Here is a 24,243-nt window from a genome sequence, read left to right on the forward strand (position 1 = left end):
TAAAAAATTAATGAATTATGTGGGCATAGTTAGCGACATTATCAGTGACAGATTTTCAGTGATAAGAACCAAGGAGGAACTGAAAGTGTTTGCAGCGACATTGACCTCTAATTTTTGAAATCAGTTCAACAATACATACCTGCAATACAAGTTATCGAATATCCCTTATTTGGTTCCAATCTTGAGAAAACTCCATTCATCCTTTTGGAGAACCACCCGCATAATACCGTTGAGATCTGACTTTTCTCTGATCATGAACTGGCCACTCCGTCAGTAAGAATCATTCTAATGAGTCACGTGTAAGGTAAAAGAAACGTGACCTGGGTCCAAACTCTTTAACTGAGTTAACTGAGTCATTCTGTCAAAATTAACCAATATTAATTTTCCACCAGTGGTAAATTTTAATTGTAACAGGATGTTCAGTATATTTCAACCAGTAAGAACTCGCTCTGACTAAAACAGACCTTCACTGTAACATGTATAATTTAAAACAAAAATTGTATATACAACTCTGGTCTATTTCGTTTTTTTCCTTGATTTTGGTTTCACGGGAGAAAAAGGAAAGTAGTATTTACGGCTTATCAGCCCATGAGTAGAATACACGTATTACGAAATCGGAAGCGTTCAAAACTTGGTAAGTCTATCCATTCGCAGATTAAATCTACTATCCTCACAGGTGCAACAGCTAGAGAGGTTTCGTATAAACCAATGATGCCAGCCGATTTAGTTATTCTTTTTCAGCGACTGTTAATTCCCAATCAAGGCAATAACAGTAACTAAGGCTCAGGTTCAGAGAGAGGGGAGGAGAGGAGAGGGACAGAGAGAAGGGTGGAAGAAATGGACATGGAGAGGGATAAGCAGAGGCTGAGTGAGGGGGAGGAAGAGATGGTAGAGATCGGGGGCGAGCAAGTCATGCACAGAGAGGGAGGTGTGAAGAGGAGGAGATGGGTAAAGAGAGGGGGGGGGGGAGGGAGGAAAAGATAAACATACAGAGGGGAGAAGGAGTTTAGTATGTATATCTCATTCCTATATATATTTAACAATTGTGAAACGTTTCTGGGTTCTAAAGTATAAAAATAATTGGACTGTTTTAAAAATTTTATTGCTACAATTGTGGCTAAAGACATATCAGACCTTTTTTTTTTGTTGTTGCGTAAGTAACACTTGTCTTTTGTTGAAGCTAAATGCAGGCTGTTTTATGAATACGTCTGCACTATCCAATCGTCTTTCCACTGAACAAACACAATTCCATTTTTCAATTTATGCTGCGATACACTTCTAGATCTTGTTGCAGTGTTTCTTAAGTGCTTCTTGAATGCAACTGTGTTACCAAATGCAACTGCTAAATACCTGAAACAGTCCCAGAGTGGGTACACAAATAACACCTTATTTAGCAACTACAGTTTGCGACAGGTTTCGTCTGTTCTTTCTTGCTGTCAGAGTTATATCTTCAGCAAATAAAACTTACTTTTGTAGATTTTGTTATCATAAGTTAGTGTAAGAAGGTGGGTGCCCATACGGATCTGTATTGAAGCCTATCACCTAGATTTCTTTGCCTTTTCACCACGGAGGATTCTATTCATGAACTTTTTTTTTTTACTTGCACATTGTCCCTGGAAGCTATCTGAGGCGAAACTTTTTTACGTCTTATAGGGTTGATTGGTAAGGTTTAGACTGAGAATAAAATCTTCTTCGATAAACAATACCTTCATGAACACATATTAGCGAAGCACCTAGTCACAGGGTGATAACCTAAAATTTAATATATGGAATACTTCTTAGTTTTGTGGAAAAATGGTGTTGATAATCTGTTCCGGTATTCTTACTGACGGTTGATATTGTATATCTTATGTAAAAGGATTTGAGCTGCCTGCCTGTATGGCCGTGCGGTTGTAGGCGGTTCAGTCTGGAACCGCGAGACCGCTACGGTCGCAGGTTGGAATCCTGCCTCGGGCATGGATTTGTGTGATGTCCTTAGGTTAGTTAGGTTTACGTAGTTCTAAGTTCTAGGGGACTGATGACCACAGATGTTAAGTCTCATAATGCTCAGAGCCGTTTGAACTATTTTTGGATTTGAGCTAGTTTTGTATTGTTATTCAGCTGTCATGACTGTGATGTGCAGTGTTTTCAGTAATGAAATACATCAACATTTATTTAATTTTATTATTTTTATTCCACATATATGGAAATTTGTATGGGATTTTAGCAAGTCACATCACTGCAAAATTATATGAGGAAGGTACATGCAAATATAGTTTGCTTGCTCCTTGACAAAAAATGTAAAAAATGTTTTAAATGGCTCTGATCACTGTGGGACTTAACACCTGTGGTCATCAGTCCCCTATAACTTAGAACTACTTAAACTTAACTAACCTAAGGACATCACACACATCCATGTCCGAGGCAGGATTCCAACCTGCGGCCGTAGCGGTCACGTGGTTCCAGACTGAAGCGCCTAGAACCGCACGGCCACACAGGCCGGCAAAAAATGTCAAGTTCATCGTCCAGTCTGCTGCCTTCGCTCTTCCTCTTATTCCTTCCCTGTCTCTTCTCTCACTCTTTCTTTGTTTCGGTCTCCTTTCTTTCTCTCTTCGTTATGCTTAACTCACGCTCACGCGGCGTTGTTCGTGCAAGAGGTAGCCGATTTGAATCTTGGTCTCCGTGGTTTTATTTTATTTCTGTAGCCGTTGTTAAAGTGTCAAAAGCTCTGTAATAGAGCCATTACTTGCTTCCTTCTTTTCCTCATCAGAAACATAAAAGCCACACGTTCATCACATTCATTACAGTAACTTACACATCTTAAATCCACATGAAACGCTCATTTCCTGGTATAAACGATTGAAGTGTTTGAAAGCAAGAAAGGAAATAATCTCCGAGACATCCCATCCAGTCATATCAAACAACTACATCTGGAGCACAAGTACTCGATGACAACTAGATTTAAACTGAGATTACGAGAAAGCTCTCTAGTATATGAGCAGTTGCCATCGTATTAATTGTTGGCTTATTGGTTTTCAAGTTCCCTAGCAGAGCAAACAGTGCTGTAGAGCACCTACGACGGCGTCAGTTGTATCCGATAAGTTTCCTATAGAAAACCTGTCAACCTGCTTGGTGACAGTAATTATAGGAACGCTAACGTTTCGGTAACATTTGTATTTCCGTTCGGGAGAACTTGTGCTTCACTTCATGGACTAATCCCCGTCAGTATATTAACCACTACAGTGTTAGAAGGAAATCAGTGTGAAGCAAGTGAGAGTGACGTGAGGGAATGCACGTGGGATGCAATTACTCGTGCACGTGCGAGCGTCTGAACACAGCCGCTGGTTTGCTCTGCCGCCGGGGCGCCTATTGGTTAGGCAAACCGGCGCGCTCACACATCAAAGAGCGCCGCTGCGGAATCACGTGCGCGCAACCCCGTCATAATTGGCATGTGGTTTGTTTTTCCCGCAGTGCTGGCTTTGGGAAACGCACGTGTGTGCCCAGTTCAGCGTGGCAAACAAAGCCGGCCAGCCTATTCCGCCGGAGCCTAATGCACTCCTCCAAATTCTCTCTCAGCGAATTCTGCTAATACTGTACTCGACAGCCTCACAACTTACCCAAAGATAGAATTTTCGTCGAGTAGCTTTACAGAATACAGCAAAAAATTTATGAACCAAATTCAATGAGGAACGTGTATTGCTATAAATGAGTATGCCTATGATTTTGGTGGGTGGTTACCGTCTTAGACCTCAGCGAAGACACAGGTAAACGGAAAAGAGTATATATAATTTTTAATTTTGCTTTGTTATTACTTACTTAAATGATTTTATATACCAAAATGAGTGGTGACCGAGTTGCAGGATTCCATATGTCAATCGGTAAAAACGGAATCCTTGTAGGATCACTTTGTTATCGGTCTATCCATCTGTTAAGACTACTTTTTTTCTCAGGAACGTATGTACGTGCTAATTTGAAATTTATGTTTCATGCTAAAAGATATGGTCCCTGGGCGGTGTACGAATCTAAGCTTCTAAACCAATGTAATTGAAAGATACTAGTCGTACATTTTGATAGAAACTCTCTCGTAAAAATCTGTAGTATTCTTTCCACTGACCTAGAATCATGAGATTCGGCAAGAAGCAAGGTTTCACAGTACAAGCAATGCAACAAATCCAAAAGTTGTTAATGTATAAATTACGTCGCACAGAAGACATATTTGAACACCATTTGTTGTCCGCCTACCTGTCTGTCCGTTTATTAAGACCCCTATATCTCACGAACGGGTGAAGCTATACGTTTGATACTTCTGCCATGTACTAAGATCTACGGTCATTTTGGTGTAAAATATTTAAGCTTCTAAGTCAATGGAATCAAAAGACACGACCGTGTGTGTCACTTATTTTGATACTCTTAAAAATGGTTCAAATGGCTCTGAGCACTATAGGACTTAACATCTAACCTAAGGACATCACACACATCCCTGCCCAAGGCAGGATTCGAACCTGCGACCGTAGCAGTCTCGCGGTTCCAGACTGAAGCTCCTAGAACCGCACGGCCACCGCGGCCGGCTGATACTCTTAATTTCACTCATCAAAACCTGCAGATGAACTATCTCTACATATAATGATGCTTGTATGTTAGCCTCAGAGCAGGAACAATACTTGCACTTGTCCCGTTTTTACTATTTTTCCATCGTATACAATTTTTTGACAATGCGATTTCGTTGTAAACTAGAAACTTGACTAAGCATACGTAAATGTTATTAAATGTAGTTTCACAAATAACAAAATTTTCCCGCCTGGATACTTATTAAATGTGGTTACTTACCATCGTAATTTGTGTTATTGCGTCATTATGAAATCATAGCTGTAGCAATTAAATGCTAAAATAGCAATTCTGTTCTCAAGCAGTACTAAAAGCCAAATTACTTTTAAAAAGATATACCACCTCATATCCAACTTTGAAGTTTGCCAATGTATATTCATTTCTCTGAAGAGAGTATCTCCTTCCTGACAACCATGTTTACATACTTGATACGAATAATGATACACGAATCCTCGTGATGTATTTAAAATAGTATAGCATTTTAGTAAAACTGAGAACATTGTGTTAGACCCAGTGTTTAGGTACGGATTAACTCAGCGCATTACGAACACATCAGACTACGACTGTAATTCTGAAATACAGTAAAGCGACAAAAAAACTGGTATAGCTATGCGTATTCAAATACAGAGATATGTAAACAGGAAGAGTACGGCGCTGCGGCCGGAAAAGCCTATATTAGACAACAAGTGTCAGGGGCAATTGTTGGATCGGTCACTGCTGCTACAATGGCAGGTTAGCAAGATTTTAGTGAGTTTGAACGCGGTATTACAGTCGGCGCACGAGCGATGGGGCACAGCATCTCCGAGGTAGCGATGAGGTGGAGATTTTCCCATACGACCAATCCAAGAGTGTGCCCTGAATATCAAGAATCCGGTAAAACATCAAACCTCCGACATCGCTGCTGCTGGGAAAAAGTCCTGCAAGAGCGGAACTAACGACGACTGAAGAGAATCGTTCAAAGTGACAGAAGTGCAACCCTTCCTCAAATTGCTGCATCAATGCTGGGCTATTAACAACTGTCAGCGTGCGAACCATTCAACGAAACATAATCGATATGGGCATTCGGAGCCGAAGGCAAACTTGTGTGTACTTCATGACTGCGCGACACAAAACTTTAAGCCTCGCCTGCCCCCGTCCATACCGAAATTGGACTGTTAATGACTGGAAACATGTTACCTTGCCGGACGAGTGTTGCTTCAAATTGCGTCAAGTGGATGGACGTGTACGGTTACGGAGACAACCTCATGAATCCGTACACGCTGCCTGTCAACAGTGAACTGTACAAGCTGGTGGAGACTCTGTAATGGAGTGGGGCGTGTGCATTTGGAGTGATATTGGACTCCTAATACGTCTAGATACGACTCGTACGTAAGCATCCTTTGTGACCAACTGCAGTCATTCATGTCCATTGTATAATCCGACGGGCTTGGCCAAATCCAGCAGGACAATGCGACTCCCACAGGTCCAGAATTGCTACAGAGTGGCTCCAGGAACACTCTTCTGAGTTTAAACACTTCCGCTGGATACCGAACTCCCCAGATATGAACATTATTGAGCATATCTGGACTGCCTTGCAACGTGTTGTTCAGAAGAGGTAACCACCCCCTCATACTCTTAGGATTTATGGACAGCCCTGCAGGACTCATGCTGTTAATTCCCTCCAGCACTACTTCGGACATTAGTCTATACCACGTCGTGTTGCGGCATTTACGGGTGCTAGCAATGGTGCTACTCGATATTAGACACGTATACCAATTTCTTTGGCCCTTCAGTGTACATGAGCGAGCGACAGCGGCAACAAAAGCCATTTACCAGATCCCTAAGCTGCAAAATTTATCCTTGACAACTGCGGTAACGCTGTTCGAGGTCACAGTTACGCCAGCTGCCACATGCTGAAGTCAACCTTTCTGAGGGTGCTAAACATCAAGACTGTAGAGACTGTTAAAGGCATATTCCTAAAACGGACACTGCCTATCTCAAAATTTACAGGAAATTAGGTGTCAGATAATACTTCGATATTCCAGAGACGCATTCATGTAAGACCGTCATTGCAGAATGACAGAATAAGTCAGATATATACTGAAAGAAATAAAGGAAACAAAAGCAATGCGCCTGGATAGCATCAAACGTCCAACTCCGCCAGCTGACCACACGTTTTGCTGCTCATGGTTTTTAAGAGAATATATGCCGCAAGGGATTATATCACGACCGCAAGGAGTACTGCATTTGTAAAGTATGCACAGTAACAAAATATTAGTGTAACGACAAATCAAATGTAACCGAAAGTACACATTGTGTTTAGTGGAGTTATTATATATAAAGCCTCCACTTGATGTGGTACACACCAAGTATGCAGTACCACTGGACAGTTGCAAACATGTCCACTTACACGCGGGGATTCCAATCGTCCGGTGGAACTGCTTTGCAGTGTGGCAGTGTGCAGACGGTATAATATGCATTGTCAAAAAAACACAGTGTTCAGTTGCACGATATGAGGGCGTGCTGCAAAGTAATGCCTCCGATTTTTTAAATCTGTTCTCAATATCGGTGAGGTATTACACTTCGTGCATGCTAGCTGGTCGGCTTTCTCTCTTCGTTGACGAAGGTTGCAATCCTCTGCAGCTAGAAGGCCCCGAATTGTAGCTTGTAAGATGGCGGTGTGTAACTAAGATGGCGGTGTGTAACTAAGATGGCGGTGTGTAACTAAGATGGCCGTGTGTAACGCAACTACGTCGTTGAGTAAGCAACAGCTGTTGCAACGCAAAAAACGTGCGTCCAATTGACATCCATTGAATATTGAAAGTTATGATCTGTAATGACTTCATCGTCATCAGTATTTACGCAAGGTTGGGCTGCTCAAGCTGCAAACTTACCCTCGAACTGTTAATTATTGTAATGCCTCTTATAAAATCATTTTGTGTTTGCATAAAACCATTTGATCTAAATTCGGAGATTACCTCTTCCTTCACGCTGTGACCGTTAGGCAGCAAGGTGTTTCTTTATTAACGGCCCGACAAGCAAAATGACAACTTTGTCTTACAAGCCTGGAAGCAGGGTAGGTTTCTTGCACTTGCCTACACTCAGAGTGAGCAGTCTGCGGGGAGGGTGAAGTTTTTGCATTTGCCCGTGTGCTTCATTCTTTAACGAACTATTTTAATTTATATCTCAAACTTATCTTTAATTATATGACTTGATATCTGATTTATGGCACCCTCAGGAGATCTCTTAGGTAATGGATTGGTTTAATTTACAGTCAGAACCACTTTGGGAAATTCGGAGATAATGACAATTTATTTTCTACTTCAAAAACATTCCTTGTGTGCAGTTCAATTTCTATATATGCAAAATTAATGGTTCATTACTTCAGTTAAGGGTATCGCACTATAAAAGAATCAAAGGTAATAACATAATCATATGAAAGAAAGTGTTTCGGACTCGACACACAGCCAAGCAAATCGCACGTTATTCAAAGCCACAGCAGTTATAAAACGATTGTTAAGGAGTTGACCAAGCAAGCAGAATAACGAGTAATACATTGTTTTAGCGCTCATTAAAGTATTTACCAAAGCGAAACTCCATTATCTGAATATAATGGAAAGAAACTTTGATTATCCTCTAGGTTGTAGTCTCTAACTGCATCTGACTGGTCACGCTATCGCTCTCCAGAACGCCACCAGGCATGATACATTACCGTGGATCGAAAATCATTCTTACATCCCACAAGCTGTGTTATTATTTTGAGTAACTGAAACTACTGCAAAACTATTACAAGCATCCGCTGTCCATCACGTGTCGTAGAGTAGACTACACAAGTGCCAAAACTCTACCTATGAACTGAACACACTACAGCAACTGCATAGCCACATGGATTTATTTGCTCTGTTATGTTCTCATAGGTGCAATCTTCGCGTAGGGCGCGCGTAATGCAAGCTCACATGTTTGGGGGCCACGTGGACCTCCGCTCTTCACAAGGAAACACGTGAGATGGCCATTACAAAATCATTTAAACACACTCACTGAGCTGAGTTGCCTTAAAAAAAAAAAAACACACCTAAACCTGTACCAATAAACGCAATGGATGATATGAGCTAACTAAAAACAACCAACGGATTTGACTTTGCCGTTAGCCATTTCGTCGACCTGGTAGTGTGTAGTTTTGACTTGTACAATACTACAAGTTCCATTCACTTCGCCTTATACACGCTACGTTAAACTTTATCTCATGGAAAATTTCTTTGTATCCAGAGCAAAATATAAGCTTTCGTCCACTGCACTGTTCAAGCTTTGTACACCACAACAGCATGGTTTGTCCATTAGTATTGTCGAATTCCGAGGAATGTTTGCAGCAGGATGTCTTGTCAGCCGGTGAACGCGTTCTTGGACGACACTTTTATTGTAAATCTCGTATTCAGATGCACTACACTTGTTATTAATGCAACACCAACACGAAACACTTGTACACAATACCTTATGACTACAAAACATATGAAAGCGATAAAATACGACTTTACAACGAGAGCTGACGAACGTTGATGCGTGTCACTATGTGGTAACGTTTACTCATGGTGTGGGGACAGGGGCACTTTACCAGCCGACCCACTGGTGGCGTGATAGGGAAAGCCGGCTCGCCATTGCTGTTACCTGAGCAACGGTATCTCGTCCCACTAAGTCAGCCAAACGTAGTCGCAACTAATTTTGAATGCACTATAGTCATTTCCTTTCCTGTTCTATTCGCAAATAGAGCGAGGGAAAGACAACTGTCCATATGCTTCCGTACAAGTGGCTAATCTCTCTAATCTTATCTTCGTTGTCCTTACGCGAAACGTACATTGGCAGTAGTAGAATAGTTCTACAGTCAGCCTCAAATGATGGTTCTCTAAATTTTCTCAATAATGGTCCTCGAAAAGAACGAACCCTTCCCTCCAGTGATTCCCATTCGAGTTCCTGGAGAACCTCCGTAATTCTTGTGTGTTGCTCGATCCTACTGGTAACAAGTCTACCAACCAGCCTCTGAAATGCTTCAGTGTCTTCTTTTAATCCGACCTGGTGCCGATATCAGACAGTCGTATAGAACTCAATGAGTCGCACAGGTGTCCTATATGCTGTCCCCCTTACAGATGAACCAAACATTTCTCCTAATAATTTGGAGTCGACCCTTCTCGTTCCCTACCACACTCCTTTCATGCTCGTTCCATTTCATATCGCTTTGCGACGTTACGCCTAAATACACACATCAAAAAAGTATTGCATCACCTCGGTCCAGAGAGTTCTGGAACCTGCACAGAAAACTGGAATAGAGATCAACATAAACACGATTTCCACCCTTTTTATTGCTCATGAAAACAACACACTGCATGTTGTACTACCAGATTGTTGTACTACTCTGGTGGACCAGATTTCTATACACACCGTAACCTCTAAAAGCCAGAAGCACGTCTTCTTGCATTGATGCATGCCTGTTTTCGTTGTGGCATACTATCCAAAAGTTCATCATGGCATTGTTGGCCCAGATAGACCCAATCCTCAACAGTCATTCGGCGTCGATCACTCAGAGTGGTTAGTGGGTCACGTCGTTCATAAACAGCCCTTTCCAATATAACCCGGGCATGTCCGAGAGGGTTCTTGTCTGTAGAACATGCTGGCCACTCTAGTCGAGCGATGTCTTTATGCTGAGGGAAGTCATTCACAAGATGTCCACGATGGGGGCGCAGCATACGGCGGCTTCACATAATGCGACGCCGCCCCTCCCCCCAAAACAGCAGGGAACCTCCACCTTTCTGTGTCTAAGGCGTTCAGCCTGACCGGCTTACCTCCAAACACGTCTCCGACGACTGTCTGGTTGAAGGCATATGCGACACTCATCGGTGAAGAGAACGTGATGCCGATCCTGAGCGGTCCATTCGGCTTGTTATTGGGCCCATCTGTGCTGCGTTGCATGGTGCCGTGGTTGCAAAGTGGACCTCGCGATGGACGTCGGTAGTGAAGTTGGGCATCATGCAGCCTATTGTTCACACGACGTCCTGTGGCTGCACGAAAAGCATTATTCCACATGGTGGCGTTGTTGTCATGGTTCCTCCGAGCCATAATCCGTAGGCAGCGGACATCCACTGCAATAGTAGCGCTTGGACGGCCTGAGAGAGGCTTGTCATTCACAGTTCCTGTCTCTCTGTATCTCTTCCATGTCCGAACATCACTGCTTTGGTTCACTTCGAGACGCGTGGACGCTTGCCTTGTTGAGATCCCTTCCTGGCGGACGCGATCGAATAACGGTATTGACCGTCTGGAATGGTTGAACTACAGAGAATACGAGCCATGTACCTCCTTCACGGTGGACTGACTGGAATTGTTGGACCCCCTCCGTCCTGTAAGCGCTGCTCATGCATGGTTGTTTACACCTTTGGGTTGGTTTAGTGACACCTCTAAACAATTAAAGCGACTGTTTCTGTGATACAATATCCATAGCCAACATCTGCTTTCAAGAGTTCTGGTAACGGGGGTTACCCAAAACTTTTTTTATGTGTGTATTTAATTGACTATGGAAAGATGCACACAACTAATGTTGTACTGGGACAGTACGGGTTCGTTTTTCTTACTCATCTGCATTAACTAGCATTTTTCTACATTTTGACTTAGCTGCCATTCATCACACCATTCATCAATTTTGTGGAAGTCAACTTGTATCCTCCTACAGTCACTCAACTTCGACACCTTCCCGTACACGGCAGTATCACCAGCATACAACCGAAGAATGCTGCTTATCCAGTCGGCCACATGTGTATAGCAAGTAACAGCGGTCCACTCACATCTCCCTGGGGCACTGGTGACCAAACTCTTGTCTCTGACGAACAGTCGCTGTCGGTGACAGCATAACTGGGCTACGTTACTTAAGAAGAGCCATTCACATATCTGGGACCCTGTTCAGTATGCACGTACTTTCGTGAACAGTTGGCAGTGTGGCACCGTATCCACTGCCTTGAAGGTGACAACGTAACTGGGCTACGTTACTTAAGAAGAGCCATTCACATATCTGGGACCCTGTTCATTATGCACGTACTTTCGTTAACAGTTGGCAGTGTGGCACCGTATCCACTGCCTTGTCGGTGACAACATAACTGGGCTACGTTACTTAAGAAGAGCCATTCACATATCTGGGACCCTGTTCAGTATGCACGTACTTTCGTTAACACTTGGCAGTGTGGCACCGTATCCACTGCCTTGTCGGTGACAACGTAACTGGGCTACGTTACTTAAGAAGAGCCATTCACATATCTGGGACCCTGTTCATTATGCACGTACTTTCGTTAACAGTTGGCAGTGTGGCACCGTATCCACTGCCTTGTCGGTGACAACGTAACTGGGCTACGTTACTTAAGAAGAGCCATTCACATATCTGGGACCCTGTTCAGTATGCACTTACTGTCGTTAACAGTTGGCAGTGTGGCACCGTATCCACTGCTTTGTCGGTGACATCATAATTGGGCTACGTTAATTAAGAAGAGCCATTCACATATCTGGGACTCTGTTCAGTATGCTACTTTACTTATTCACATATCTGGGACCCTGTTCAGTATGCACATACTTTCGTTAACAGTTGGCAGTGTGGCACCGTATCCACTGCCTTGTCGGTGACAACATAACTGGGTTACGTTACTTAAGAAGAGCCATTCACATATCTGGGACCCTGTTCAGTATGCACGTACTTTCGTTAACAGTTGGCAGTGTGGCACCGTATCCACTGCCGTAAGTAAGTCTAAGATGGAATCTGCGTTTCCTTTCATGCACAGTTCGCATTGTCTCATGTGAAAAAAGAGCAAACTGAGTTTCTCACGCGCGACGCTTTCTAAAACTGTACTGATTTCTGAACAGAAGCTTTTCTCTCTCAAATTGATTACATTCGAACTGAGAATATGTTCAAGAATCGTGCATCAAACTAATGTTATGTGCATGAATCACCTGTGGTTTTTGGCTGTCGCTTGGGACTTGGCTGTGGGCGAGAGCTTCGCGACCACTGCAAACTAAGCAAGGGGCCAAGGCTGCAGAGTACTCTTTGTAAAAACGAACTAGGATTCCCTCAGGGCTTGGAGACTTATTCGCTTTCAACTCTTTCAGTTGTTTTTCTACGTCAAGTATGTTTATTATAATGTGTTCCAGACGGGAGTCTGCGCCAATGTCAAACGATGGTACATGTCTGTACGATTCTTGTTAGCGAATGACTTCTTAAATTCGAAATTTAAAACATCCGCTGTACTTTTGCTATATGCTACTGCCACACAAGACTGGTCAAAAAGTGACTGGATAGAAGCCATAGACCCACTTAATGATTTTACGCAGGACCAGAATTTTCTCGGGTTCTCGGAAAGACCTTTTGATAGGTAAACAATGGCAGCTGTTGCTAGCTTCGCTCGTCGAACTTTTTATAGACGTACAAATTTGTTTTAGCTACAGCCTGTCGTTCGTTTGAGAGTTTTTTTGAACCGCGTTCGTATGTTCTAAAGATAAGTAAAATTTGGTTTATCGTTAAACACATTAATGGGTGGAAATATCAGAACTACCGTGTATTTTTAAGTATACAATGTTTCTTCATACAAGGGTCCATAGTGATTCTTCTCTATGTATTTCACACTTAATTAATGTGCAGGTAGTAACTTGCATTTCTTATTTTTAAAGACAAAATAATTTTTGTAGAATTTAAAAATTCATGTAATGTAAAAAAGTATTGTTAATGATAAAGGTAAAGCATTAGTTTAAGGATACTCAGTTTTCATAAATTTTCTTTCTCACCAGAAACTTGAACTCTGAATGAGAAAATTCCATAGCGTATGACTTGCCGGAGTTTTATAATTCCTCAGTACGCGAGTAGTCACATACAAACGACTTCCTTTCCATTTTCTCTCTCTCTCTCTCTCTCTCTCTCTCTCTCTCTCTCTCTCTCTCTTTCCCGAGTGAGAGTTTGTATTATTCGGCAGAACATCGTACAAGGGCTAGCTAGTAGCTAGTAGTACTGATAGGATTGTTACACGTAACTAGCTATTGTAAAACGAATGTCAGATAAGAGTGTGACTTTGAAAGTACTTCAACAACAGATATTGTAGTGTCTTGATGACAGCCATAATCTTTTAAATTTTTTGTTTTAAAGAGTCAATGTTAGTTTCTCATAGCGTGAATTCACGTAAAATACAGGAGCAGTCAGTTTCAATATGAGTATAAAGTTAAAGACTTTCCAATGTGAATTCCGCTTTGAAAGTATGAACCAGGCTGAGGTCGCCCATTCTTTAAACTACATCTAGTCAGTAACTGATTTACCGTGTCCTAAATGGGAAGTACAACTTTTAGGTCTTGTGTGTAATCAGTGAGGTTGAACACAGAATGCAAATGAATATCATCGGTCCCTCTTCAGAATCTGCTTGCACAAGGAATACGACTGTAAGAGAGCCTAACCAACAGGTCAGCCTATTGACGGACTATGTCGTTACTGTGGAAGCTGCACGAATGCGTTCTCGCTTGAGGAAATGTAAATCTATAAAAAACAAAACGCTTTCTAATGCTAGTAGATTCAGCGACAGTTTTAAAAATTGCGTGAGCGAAACTTGGATTGCTTCCTTATTTGGGAACCAATCGTCGAACACGAGTAATAACACTACACAGAATAATATTGTCCAACTGACACTACATTAGATGCGCTCACTGGTCGTCTCTGAATGGCACCGGGTCTCAGAACTGGCAAAAGGAAAAGAGTAACAGTTTTTTTCTCTGCTCTGTTTGAACCCGATTCCTTTCAGGGAGGTTTTGCTGAAAGAGTGGTATCGTCACAGTGCCCCTAGTAAGTGTGATAGAACCGCGCTTATTCTCTGTATAGGTAAATGATCCTGTTGCACAGGAAGGTGTCATCGTTGAGTAATCGTTGATAGATAACTTAGATGACATTTTTAGTTGGTGTGGTGAATGGCAACTTGTTGTAAATGTAGAAAAATGTAAGTTAATGAGAGGGAATGTTCGAATACAGCATTAGTAGTGTGTTACTTGACACAGTCACGTCGATTCAGTATTCTGGCGTAATACTGCAAAATGATTTGAAAGGAAACGAGCACGTAACGACTGTAGTAGGGAAGGCGAATGGTCGACTTTTGTGTATTGGGAGAACTTTAGGAAAAAAGTTGTTTATCTTTAGGACTGACTTTATATAGAACACTATTGCGACTCATTCTTGACTACTGCTAGAGTGTTTGGGATGCCCACCAGATCTGAAAACGTCGAAGCAGCTAAAAGGCGAGCTGCTAGATTTCTTATCACTAGGGTCGGTCAACACGAATGTGTGTCACAGATGCTTCGTGAACTCAAGTGGGAATTCCTGGAAGGAAAACGATGTTCTTTCCACGAAGCAGTATTGCAGTAACTGAGGCAACCGGCATTTGGAGCTGACCTGGGACGATTTTACCGCCACCAACATCCGTTTTTTGCTAGGACCACAAAGATAGGAAAAGAGGAAATAGGGACCGTACAGAGGCATATAAACGGTCGTTTCTCCCTAGCTTTATTTGAGAGTAGAACAGGAAAGAAACTTACTAGTAGTGGTACAAGGTATCGTCTACCCTGTACCATACGGTGATATCTAGACGTAGACGTAGAGGATCTGTTACTTGTTGCCCATGGCCAGTCCTCACATTCTGTTACCTGTTTTCTTTTTCGCACCGTATACAGGCAGTGTTCTACAAGGCAATGAAATGCAGTTACAATTCAAACAAAATTCAGCTAATGAAAAGATTTTGACAAATTAAGGTCAATAAAGACTTTCACACTGATCCAAAAATTAAGGACGAAAGTAGATTAGCTCTCGCCTGGTGTGTCACTGCCAAGTAACAAGGTAGATGGAACTTGGGCAACTTTTGGAGGCAACAGCTACAGTGTAGTACAGAAAATAACTGAAAGAAATACATAATGAGACTACAGAAATGACAATTTTATTTAAAGACAGTAATTTTACACTTCAGTCACCGCTGTTATATGGGGTTACGCATTGTCGTTCTTAAAAATGGAGTGAGATCTGAATGAATCGGAATGTAGTACAGTGTCACAGTAACTTTTACCGGTGGGTGTACCTTCTTCAAACATTAGGAGGACGATACGGCCTTGAAACATTATGTCTCCCTAAACCATAAAACCTGCTTCCCCAATTATTTTCTGCCATAGTGGCTATGTTTGTGAACAATGACTGTGTGGGATAATTATTTATTTCTAGTTTCTGCTGCCAGTCACTTGGGTTCACCAAATCGATCATGTTCGGCAATGCTGAACGTATCCTTATCTGAAACTCTTGGAAGGTGGGAACACGTAATGTACCAAAGGAACATATTCGAGCATGATAGTTTTGCTGATTAAAATCACTCCACTCCATGGCTACCGTTGTTAGCAGTGGTACACCAACCGTAACAGATCTTTTGATACAGAAAGAGCAGCCTTGAATGCACAAGATAGGTTTATTTAATCTTCACGTGTGACGCGTTTGTGGCACAAGAACACATTTGTGTTTTATGGGATGGTGAAGGTTTCAACTCATAAAATACTGCACTATAACTGAGCATACCGGTAAAAACTCTTCCTAATTGTGACCGAAGTGTCGAACGTAATAAAAAGTATATGAATGCGTGGCGTCTGTTCTGCCGAAAGGTAAGGTTTCATGAGGCCTGGACATTGCTTGGCAGTCTCGTTGCCAGCATGACACCGCATGTCCCCGTTGTTGTAAACAGACTGTACTTGTGTTCATGGGGTGGTTTCTTCATGGGTAAGTCATCATTGTTACAATCAGTTTTGCGCTTTAGCGTTGTTTATGGCTTCGTTGCTTCATATTTTTACTAAACGTTTTAGCTGGTTCTTTGTTCCTATTAGTACCCATTCATCTACGAAAGGTGTATTAAGGTAGCCATCATATGAGTGTATTTTGCACTTGTGAATTTTTTCCGTTCACTGAATTTGCCTCTTTCCCTAAGTTAGGTTCCCCTTTCAGGCCTTAGTAGCTTCCTTTTTCCTATTGTCATTAGATGTTTTCGTGTTGCTTGTAGGTGATGTAATAAAGCATTGGCAGTGGCTATTTGGTTGTTACCTCCGAGTTCTTTGGGACTCTTAATCACTTTTGACGACTCGGTTACGAGCAGGAAGAATTTCATCGGTGATGTTTGAAGCGTTATTAGTGGCTATCTGGCAGTTACACCCCAGTTCTATGAGACCTCTAAATACGCTCGACACCTCGGTCATGATTAGCAACAGCTTTTATCGGTAAGCTTAGTTATGAGGCAATATTTTATGAGTTGAAATTTATAACCCTCACCACCCCCTGGAACACAAATGTGGCCCTGCACTCCATAGTCCAAACAATGTGTCTCTTCCTTTTGTTACTTTTAATTTATTTTGTGCTTAATAGCAAGTTGTACTTACACCAGTCTGTAATTTCCTCAGATTGTCTGATGATGCTTAGAAGGGGCGAAACGCACCACATGTGAAGCTTAAGTAAAACTGGCTTGTGCAGCCAAGACTGTTTTCTCCGTATCTAAAGAACTGTTAAGGTTGGTATAACAGTAGCGGAGTGATTTTAATTGCAACTTGCCTAGTTGCATAATGAAAAGAGTGGCATGCGATGTTTACAAACTGAAATGTAAAATAATGAAAACCACCTTAAATATTATGTTTAATAAGAACTGCCTTTCTGATAAAGTTATTCCTTCCTATGCACATACGTATATCGAAGTTAATCAATTTGAACATGCATCTACAGCGATGTATTGATGTCTAAAGTCATTATTTCAACCGAAAACAAAAGGTGGCACATTGATAAGGATAGAATAAATACACTTGCAAAGAGTACCTACTTTAAAACTGTTCAGGTTTTTTGTGTCATTCCTTTGACAATCCGACCAACTTTGTTAATTTAAGTGTAGGGGAAACAGCCCAGAAGATTAGTGAAGATTGCAGTAGGAAACTTAGGAAACTTAGACAAAAATATACTAGACATTCTTCACTCATTTTGACTAGCGTCAGCATAGTTTCTCGCTTTCTGAACCTGTTATTAATTTCACAAACATTGCGTTCGATCTATCACAATTGATGCTGTTAATCAAAGCCATAAGAATCAGAAAACGCAACAATGAGATAATAAGGTGGCCACCTCGCTCGCCACTGGTGTAAAATTGGCCTTGGACAAAGCTTCCATTGAAAAATACGAAGGTAAAACTGTCAAAGCGACTGATATTATCCAAAGAGCAGTAAACAAAACATCTTCCTCAGAAGAACACCGAATCTTCATGAGTATTAAAAGAAAATTGGAGGGGTGATGCTATTCTAGTTAGGGCTGGTAAAGGTAACTTGCGTGTAGTTATACACAGAAGTGATTACGTTAGCAAAGTCTAAAAGTTTTTTGCGAAAAATGGTATTCAACTCATTGTTTCGGACCATAAAGTGGCGTTTGACGTGATTTTAAAAGTTTATCTTATCAGTTTCTTGTTCACAATTCCACCGCAGAAACTTTACAGTTTGAAAATCACGAAACCATGCGCACATCTGCACATGTTAGATACACACTGAACATGTGTTTAAGTATGTGTTCTGTAAGAAACACAGTGGATAAGATGCAGATTGGTTCAAAATGGTTCAAATGGCTCTGAGCACTATGGGACATAACTTCTGAGGTCATCAGTCCCCTAGAACTTAGAACTACTTATACCTAACTAACCTAAGGACATCACACACATCCATGCTCGGGGCAGGATTCGAACCCGCGACCGTAGTTATCGCGCGGTTCCAGACTGTTGCGCCTAGAACCGTTCTTCCACCCCGGCAGGCAAGGTGCAGATTGGACACATGTTTAAGATAGAGATAGAGAAAGATAGAGAGAGAGAGAGAGAGAAAGGGGGGGAGGGAGACAGAGGAGGTGTAGCGTAGGTATTGGAATGAGGTTATACTCTGTTGTTCTACTGCCGTTCGTTATTGAGTTGGTTTATGTAAAGATACAATAATTTGTGTCTCCACCTGAATTAACTGCTTCGTTTGTTATTAGTGCCGCTCGTGTTCTTTTTGTAGGCGATAGGTGCCTTTGACAGCCTCCTTGTCACGCAGCGGAATTTTTGCACCAGGTCTCCGCATGTCGGCGTCGAGGCGGGTGACGTAAATTGACTGCGATTTGGAGTACACATGTCCGCTCGAAGCCGGACGGGCACTTAAGATAATCAGTAGGCGCGATAATTGAATCCTAACGGAGCTTCTCGGCGCTATTGTCTCAGTCATGAAAAGGAATCAACAGGCGTCCATTATGCAGTACGTGGAGCCGCGCCTCGGTCGACAGTTGGCGCTTCCGGCGTCGACACGGCGCGCCGACAACGCCGCGGGGTCCCGGGCGCCTCACACGGATGTGCCGGCGCCGTGTCTGCGACCTCTGTGATCCTTACCGGCTGAGGCGTGCATCTGCCGGGAGGCGGTAGGTTGCTCAGCAGACGTAGACTTCGGCCCCTGGCGAACCAACCAGCAGTGTGGAAGACATACAGTAAGACAGTACTGGGGGCTGATAACCTCGACGTTGAGTGCCCGTGTACTCCAAAACCACACACATGTAAGACACTAGTGTCCAACACCCAAATGGGGGACATGAGAACCTAATGATTAAATAGGCTGTCGGAAGGCTAAATGTACACGATCACATTTAATCACAAGATATTTGACATGCAGCACAGCAGTCATGAAAGCACAAAATCCGAAATACATCAGTATAAATAAAAACGTTAATGTTCGCTTGTTCAAAATCATGTTTCTCCGAAAGTTCTTGACCGATTGCTCTGAAATTTTGACGTAACGTCTCATTCCAATAGAGTTGTGGATTTAGGTACCTATGCAAGCCGTTGCATGCTTTAATCGTAGATATATGTCTGGGTGGTGCTAAATATTATTATCTTCACATAAAGAAAAGTATTACCTTCTGAATAACCTTCAAGTGTTGAGCTACATCCTTAAATTTTATGCATATTAAACTAGTGAATTTATTCATGGCACTTCAGTTGCCTCTGTCTGCGGCCACTTTCAGAACTCAAATTAATAATCAGATTAATTAATTTAATAATATTGAACCTTAAATTGCTGGTGTACCCATGTACCATCACAATAAAATAGTAACAGTTAGTAGTTAATGGAGTATTCCAGTTCCAGTTCCTGAAAGAAGGCTGTTATGCCTCCCAGACAGTCGTGCCTGTGAAATACATTTTTTTTCCCGCTCGCTAAAAAACATGGCAACTTCCTGGCATCAAGGGAGTTGCAGCCTTGTCTCCACTGTACACATGTAACAGCCACTCTGTCCATATGATCACAGCTTCAAACATGAGAATGCATGAAGGTGTATATGTGTGTGTGTGTCCGGAAACGCTTACTTTCCATGTCAGAGCTCATTTTATTACTTCTCTTCAAATAATCATAGGATGGAAACACACAGCAACAGAACGTACCACCGTGACTTCAAACACTTTGTTACAGGAAATGTTCAAAATGTCCTCCGTTAGCGAGGATACATGCATCCACCCTCCATTGCATGGAATCCCTGATGCGCTGATGCAGCGCTGGAGAATGGCGTATTGTATCACAGCCGTCCACAATAAGAGAACGAAGAATCTCTACATTTGGTACCGGGGTTGCGTAGACAAGAGCTTTCAAATGCCCCCATAAATGAAAGTCAATTGAGTTGAGGTCAGGAGAGCGTGGAGGCCATGGAATTGGTCCACCTCTACCAACCCATCGGTCACGGAATCTGTTGGTGAGAAGCGTACGAACACTTCGACTGAAGCGTGCAGGAGCTCCATCGTGCAGGAACCACAAGTTGTGTCGTACTTGAAAAGGGACATGTTCTAGCAACAAAGGTAGAGTATCCCGTATGAAATCATGATAACATGCTCCACTGAGCGTAGGTGGAAGAACATGGGGCCCAATCAAGGCATCACCAACAATACCTGCTCAAACGTTCACAGAAAATCTGTGTTCATGACGTGATTGCACAATTGCGTGCAGATTCTCGTTAGCCTATACGCGTTGATTGTTAAAATTTACAATTTCATCACGCTGGAATGAAGCCTCATCCGTAAAGAGAACATTTGCACTGAAATGAGGATTGACACATTGTTGGATGAACCATTCGCAGAAGTGTATCCGTGGAGGCCAATCAGCTGCTGATAGTGCCTGCACACGTTGTACATGGTACGGAGTCAACTGGTTCTCCCGTAGCACTCTCCATACAGTGACGTGGTCAACGTTACATTGTACAGCAGCAACTTCTCAGACTCTGACATTAGGGTTATCGTCAACTGCACGGAGAATTGCCTCGTCCATTGCAGTGTCCTCGTCGTTCTAGGTCTTCCCCAGTCGCGAGTCATAGGCTGGATTGTTCCGTGCTCCTTAAGACGCCGATCAATTGCTTCGAACGTCTTCCTGTCGGGACACCTTCGTTCTGGAAATATGTCTCGATACAAACGTGCCGCGCCACGGCTATTGCCCCGTGCTAATCCATACATCAAATGGGCAACTGCCAACTCCGCATTTGTAAACACTCCACTGACTGCAAAACCACGCTCGTGATTAACACTAACCTGTTGATGCTACGTACTGATGTGCTTGATGCTAGTACTGTAGAGCAATGAGTTACATGTCAACACAAGCACAGTAGTCAACATTACCTTCCTTCAATTGGGCCAACTGGCGGTGAATCGAGGAAGTACAGTACATACTGACGAAACTAAAATGAGCTCTAACATGGAAGAAGATGCTGTGATATGAAAATGATTAGCTTTTCAGAGTATTCTCGCAAGGTTAGCGCCGGCGGCGAAACATACAACGTACTGACGAGAGGAAAGTTTCCAACCGATTTCTCATACACTAACATCAGTTGACCGGCCATGGCTGATGAAACGTTGTTGTGATGCCTCGTGTAAGGAGGAGAGCCCGCATCTCGTCGTCGTGCGGTAGCGTTCTCGCTTCCCACGCCCGGGTTCCCGGGTTCGATTCCCGGCGGGGTGAGGGACTTTCTGTGCCTCGAGATGGCTGGGTGTTGTGTGATGCCCTTAGGTTAGTTAGGTTTAAGTAGTTCTAAGTTCTAGGGGACTGATGACCAACGATGTTAAGTCCCATAGTGCTCAGAGCCGCCCGCCGCGGTGGTCTCGCGGTTCTAGGCGCGCAGTCCGGAACCGTGCGACTGCTACGGTCGCAGGTTCGAATCCTGCCTAGGGCATGGATGTGTGTGATGTCCTTAAGTTAGTTAGGTTTGAGTAGTTCTAAGTTCTATGGGACTAATGACCACAGCAGTTGAGTCCCATAGTGCTCAGAGCCATTTTTTGCTTAGAGCCATTTGAACAAATTGTAAGGAGGAGAAATGCGTACCATTACGTTTCCGACTTTGTTAAAGGTCGAATTGTAGCCTATCGCGATTGCGGTTTATCGTATCGCGACATTGCTGCTCGCGTTGGTCGAGATCCAATGAATGTTAGCAGAATATGGAATCGGTGGGTTCAGGATGGTAATACGGAACGCAGTGCTGGATCCCAATGGCCTCGTATCACTAGCAGTCGAGATGACAGGCATTTTATCCGCATGGCTCTAACAGATCGTGCAGCCACCTCTCGATCCCTGAGTCAACAGATGGGGACGTTTGCAAGACAACAACCATCTGCACGAACAGTTCGACGACGTTTGCAGCAGCATAGACTACCAGCTCGGAGACCAGGACTGCGGTTACCCTTGACGCTGCATCACAGACAGGAGCGCTTGCGATGGTGTACTCAACGACGAACCTGGGTGCACGAATAAAAACGTCATTTTTTCGGATGAATCCAGGCTGTGTTTACAGCATCATGATGGTCGCATACGTGTTTGGCGACATCGCGGTGAATGTACATTGGAACCGTGTATTCGTCATCGCCATACCGGCGTATCACCCGGAGTGATGGTATGGGTGCCATTGGTTACACGACTCGTTCACCTCTTGTTTGCATTGACGATACTTTGAACAGTGGACGCTACATTTCAGATGTGTTACGACCCGTGGCTCTGCCCTACATTTGATCCCTGCGAAACCCTACATTTCAGCAGGATAATGCATGACCGCATGTTGCAGGTCCTGTGCGGGCCTTTCTGGATACAGAAAATGTTCGACTGCTGCCCTGGTCAGCACATTCTCGAAATCTCTCACTAATTGAAAACGTCTGGTCAATGGTGGCCGAGCAACTGGCTCGTCACAATACGCCAGTTACTGCTTTTGATGAACTGATGTACATTCAATTCCCAAACATATTAGAAACGTGTGCTTTACCTTTTCTTTCTTTTCCATTTAACAGACTGAGGAACAACAATGTGTGGCTAGATAAAGTCAATGTTTTAATAAAACTGAAAAACTATGAATTTTTTTTAGCTGCAGTACATGCTTTCCAGGAACCACAGGGTTCAAGACCTCTGTTAACAGTAAATCCAATTCCTCGAAAGTTGGCTGCGCAAATGTGTGAAAAGCTTCTTGGTGGAGACTGACGGAATGCAATTCCTCTTCCAAAATGCGTTTCTCACATTCTGGTCTTCAGATCCGGATACCCAGCTGGTAAACTCAATCGCAGACCATCTGCTAGAAATTCACCTACTAGGACATCAGGACGTCGGCCCTCATGATCCGCCGTGAATAGGCCAATTGCACCTCCAGAAAACATCGTGAGTGCTTCCATGATCCAACAGAATCTACCTTGTACTAGCTACTGAACATGCCGTGCCACCAAGCTCCTCTTCGTTCAGTCACATGCGAAAATTTTTTATCGTTGGGAACAAGGAGATACAGATCAGGTTGTTAGTAATTAAGGGACTACAGGTGAAAGTGCTGTCATCTGAACTTTGAATATTTAAATAATCTGTATTAATACTAAATGTCTAAAACTGCAGTGGTCTGTTTGGAGATGGCTATTTCCAAAACTACTAGACGCATTTTGATGAGATAACCTGAGCGTAGCTTGCGGCACCGTACTGTCTTTATTTCATCAAAATCCGATTAAGATAAAAATGGTATCGTGATTTAAAGCTTTATCTAAAACCGCCGCGTCTGCCTGTTTCTATGTTTCAGCACGCTATCTCCAAAACTACGAGACGAGTTTTCATGGAGTTTCAGAGGTTACTTGAGCATAGTTTGGGGCACCATATGGATTTATTTCTTGAAAATCGGATCACGAAGAATATATCGTACTGGAAAGTGTTATCCATACTGGTACTATAAATGCGAAAGGAGCTCTCCTTGTTACCTTTTAACGACTAACCGGCACAACCGATTTCGATTAAATTTGGTTTGGGGATAGATTGAATCTTGGGGAAGAGCACATGCTACTTTAGAAACTGTGCAGTACAATATATTTACTGATTTTAACAATATTACGTTACTCGAATTAGGAAAAGATATCTGTTCATTGAAGAAACCACACTGAATCGCCAAAGAAAGTGGTATGGGTGTGCCTATTCAAATACAGAAAAATGTAAACGGACAGAATAAGGCGCTGCGGACGGCAACGCCTATATAAGACAACAACACAACGTGGTACTAAAGTCGGCACACAGGCGTTCGAACACAACATCTCCGAGGTGGTGACGAAGTGGTGATTTTCGCTTACGACAATTTCA

The sequence above is a fragment of the Schistocerca gregaria genome, chromosome 3, assembly GCF_023897955.1.
Source record: "Schistocerca gregaria isolate iqSchGreg1 chromosome 3, iqSchGreg1.2, whole genome shotgun sequence".
Classification (NCBI taxonomy): domain Eukaryota; kingdom Metazoa; phylum Arthropoda; class Insecta; order Orthoptera; family Acrididae; genus Schistocerca; species Schistocerca gregaria.